Source organism: Choloepus didactylus, chromosome 6 (genome assembly GCF_015220235.1).
Source record: "Choloepus didactylus isolate mChoDid1 chromosome 6, mChoDid1.pri, whole genome shotgun sequence".
NCBI lineage: Eukaryota > Metazoa > Chordata > Mammalia > Pilosa > Megalonychidae > Choloepus > Choloepus didactylus.
In genome coordinates this window covers 39,594,164-39,598,252 of record NC_051312.1, presented here as the reverse complement: position 1 = coordinate 39,598,252, position 4,089 = coordinate 39,594,164, and the positions used below count along the sequence as shown (strand labels likewise).

At 52.6% G+C, this 4,089-nt stretch overlaps 1 pseudogene; it reads left to right on the top strand.

Annotated features, from left to right (window-relative positions):
• The first annotated feature begins 583 nt into the window (after positions 1–583).
• LOC119536910 lies at positions 584–2,391 on the top strand (annotated as a pseudogene).
• Positions 2,392–4,089: the final 1,698 nt, after the last annotated feature.

Sequence of the window (4,089 nt, the reverse complement as noted above, 5' to 3'; positions counted from 1 at the left end):
AGAATAAGTTTCAATGTCAAATGTTATATGCATAACAATTATCTTAGGGTGCATATGCACCCAGCCTATTATAGCCATGCATTAAATATTTATGAATTGTATATTAGTGGAATGAATTAATATTTAAAATGGGTACCGGACATCAAGCACTGTGCTAATGCTTTTCAAACATTAATTTATTTATTTATTACAACAAACATATAGGAGAATAGGTAGATAAGGAAATCAAAGTACAGAAAGTCTGGGTAACTTGACCAGGTCACCACTTCAGTATGAGGCAGAGCTGAACTTTGAACCTAGGATTGACTTCGAGGTTGATGCCTTCACGGATTCACCTCACAGTGCCAATCCTATATCAGGCAAGAGGTCCCTGTGCCAGGGTCCCAGGCACATGAGGGGCCCACCATCGCCTTGTGACCATGGCATCCCACAGAATGAGGAAACTGCAGGATCAATAGGACATTCCCGGGAGTTTCCCCAGCCCAGGGAGGCGGGGGAAGAGGAGGATGGTGAGGAAGGCCAGCGTTCGGGGTTAATTTGGGGGTGGGGGTGGGGGTGGGGGTCGATCTATCCAGGGACAGTGATGACTCACAGCCCATCCCATCCCCCTGACACCACCTGTCATGCAGAGCTCCCTCTATGGCTTAGTGGAAGAGTAGGTGATGGTAAAGGGGACTCTTATTTTGTTAGGGGGACTGGGACAAGACTCTACCAGCCTGGCAGCACTCCCCCAGGGCCAGGTGTCAGGTCTCATGCAGCTGAGTCTGTTCCAGACAGCGTAGAGGCCAGCACAGAGGGCCCTGAGCCACATTCATGCCTCTGGAGAAGCACAGGCCGGCTTTCTTGGCCCAGCTGTTCAGCCTGAACTCTTCGCTTCCAGAATCTGGGACTATTACTGACATCCAGTTAGAAAACATCCTTGACCCTGACAAGTTTTACAAGCTCAAAAGCCAACCCCTATCCCCATGCTCAAGTCTCCCAATATCACTGCAGGCCACACCAGCCACCCGAGTAATAGGTCTTCTGCAGAGGGCTCCAGAACCCCTGCCATGTCATCATCTTACTCATGTCTTGCTGCGGCGGCAGCCAATGGGAACCCAAGCCCAGGAGCAGGAGAGGAATGAGCGTTGGAAACAGGCTGCAACCGCTCCCTTCCCCAGTCCTGCACCTGCATCTCCTGCCACCTCTGTGGTTGGCATCTCTGCTAGAGGACACACATAGGGCTGACCTTCAGCTGCTCAGAGAGATGCTTAAGGTGCGGATCCACCAGGAGAACCCTACTGGTTACCACCTGCTGCAGGCCCACCAGTACCTCTGTACTACACTTGGGCCCAAGGTGGCTTCCACTGGGGCCTGCTAGAGCCCAGCCTTTCCTGGCCCCTGAGGCTGCCCACACTACTGGCCCCACAGGTACCACCCTCAAAAGCCCCATGGCACTGTTTACTACAGGGTCCTGCTCAGAGAAGGAGATTGATGATGTCATTGATGAGGTCATCAGCTTGGAGTCCAGTTACAATGATGAAATGCTCAGTTATCTGTCTGGAGGCACTGCAGGACTGCAGCTCTCCAGCACACCTGTGTCAGGGAATCTGCTTAATGTGTACAGTAGCCAGGGCATGGCCACACCGGCCATCACTGTCAGCAACTCCTGCTCAGCTGAGCTGCCCAACATCAAAGGAGAAGCTCTGAGATGGAGGTAAAGGCTCTTTTGAAGGAATGGCAGAATACAGACACAATCTTACTGAGTGTTGCAGGCAATTCAACATTAATGACAAGACCAAGGATCTGGGCACCCTAATCCCCAAGTCCAGGGACCTGGAGATGCACTGGGAAAAGGGCACCATCATGAGGGTCTTTGTGGATTACATCCACAAGTTGCAGAAGAAGCAATAGCACTCCAAAGACCTGAAGAGCAGACAGCAATCTCTGAAGCTGGCCAACTGCAGGATTGGAATTCAGGAGCTACAACTGCAGGCCCAGATCAATGGCCTGACAGTACCTCCCACCCCAGGGCTGCTTTTGCTGGCCATGACTTCAGCCTCTGACAGCCTCAAGCCAGAGCAGCTGGACAATGAAGAAGAGAGCAGGCCAGAGGCAGCAATGTTTCATGAGGAAGGGGGGACCTGCCCAGAATGCTCCTCATCAGCATCCCCCAGCACCAGCCTTAAGTGCTTTTCTGGACTTGCACTTTCCCAGCAACCCCCTGGGGGACCTTTCCACCTGGGGCTGGAGGACATTCTGATGGAGGAGGAGGAGAGGGTGGAGGGGCTGTCATGGGGGCACACTGTCCCCACTGCGGGCTGCCTCTGACCCCCTCCTCTCTCCAATGTCCCCAGCTGTCTCTAGGCTAGCAGCTGCTACAGCAACTTCAGCCTAGCAGAGGAGTCCTGATCAGGCCTCACCCCTCCCCTGGGACTTCCCAACTCAGGAAAGGAGGACTAGACAGGCTTAGGCCCCACCCCTAACCCCACCATGAGATGGCCCTGTCCAGGTGTTCTAGGGGAAGAGGAGATGTGAGCGTATAGGCCTATCCCTGTAATCAGTCAAGGAGAAGGAGTCAAATAAGGCCCTATCTCCAAAAGAACAGCCCAGGCATGGGTATTGCTGACATGCAGGAGAAAGGGAGATCAGGCTCTGACCCTGGAGATCACAGCCTCACCCCTGCCCCCATGGGAGCCATCCTTGTCCAGGGAAGAGGGAAGGAGACAGGATGAGGTCCCACCCCTGTCCCCTCGGGACTGTCCTAGCCAGGACTGCTGGGAAAAGGAGGTGTCAGGATGCTGCTTCACGCCTTCTCCAAGAGAAGTCTGGTCTATTCTACCAAGGAAGACGAATGAACATGTTGGTGGTCCCACCTCTGCCCAGGCATGGAAAAGAAGTGAGAATGAGACTCTGCCCCTTCCCCTGGGAGCTCAGTCCTGGCTTTCTACGAGTGGAGGAGTCAGGCCCCTTCCCCTCCCTACAGGAACAGCCTGGTGCAGGTATTTCAGGCATGGGGGAATCACGCCACCCCCACGTGGAAATCACAGCCCCCTACTTGTCCCTTAGCGACATTCCATCCAAACATTCCACACTGTGGGGAGGGGTGGTACTTAGGCTCCCCCACCTTAACCTGGGACCAACCTGACCTAACCTACAAGGGCTGTGAGCTGGCCTTGCCTTTGGGGAAGGGGCCAGATCTTGAAATCCTGAGGATTGACCTTTCAGACTTAGATCAGGAGTTAGAGTTAGGCCCAACCCTTGAGAAGAGTCCTGCCTCCTTCCATGGGGAAGTTTTGTAAAGTGATGGGGATTAGAGGGACAGGATCCAGGTTTCTAGAACCCATACCCCACTAAGATTTTTTCAGTGTGTGGAGGAACAGGAAGAAGGCAGGGGCCATTCCTGGGAATTCCTGGCCTAGGAAAAAGGGGAGGCCACTCCCCGACAAGACAGAGGCTTGGAGGGAGGGTTGCAAAAGCATGTTTACTCCCCACCCCCACCACTTGTTTATCTGATTTTTTTATTGAGCCCCTAATCAGAAGCAAGGTCACTCCTAACCTATGGCCTCCACTCAGCTCTCCATTTGGGGGAATCACCCCCGGCCCCACTTTCAGAATTACCAAGACACTCACCCACCCCCATCCCTACTCTTCTACCACAAACACCCAAGGTTGTCAGTTTGGGGCTAGGCCCTAATGTGGATGTAATGAGGGAGTCTGTAGGTTTGTGATTAAAATAATAAAGGCCAAGTGTGTTAGATGTGCTTTTCACTTTGGACAAAAAAAAAGGACATGCCCACCAGAGCAGTACACCCACTATTTTAGTTCATGCTCCAGTTACCCAGAATCCCAGATTTTACTACCCAAACAGCCCTGGGCCTACTTAAGGCTAACTATAGCATGTCCCAAGGTATAAGGGATAGCCAAGGGGCAGTGTGACAGAAGCGAGAGGTTTATAGGCTCAGCTGTGAAGCTGGATGGAAGAGAGGAGGATAGAAAAGAAGAGGCACTGGCTTCAGCATGACTCTCTCTGAGCCATCACATTCTGGGAATCCAAAGAAGCTAAACTCACATCTGGCCTTGCAGGCTGTAAGCAATGTGTTCCAGTCA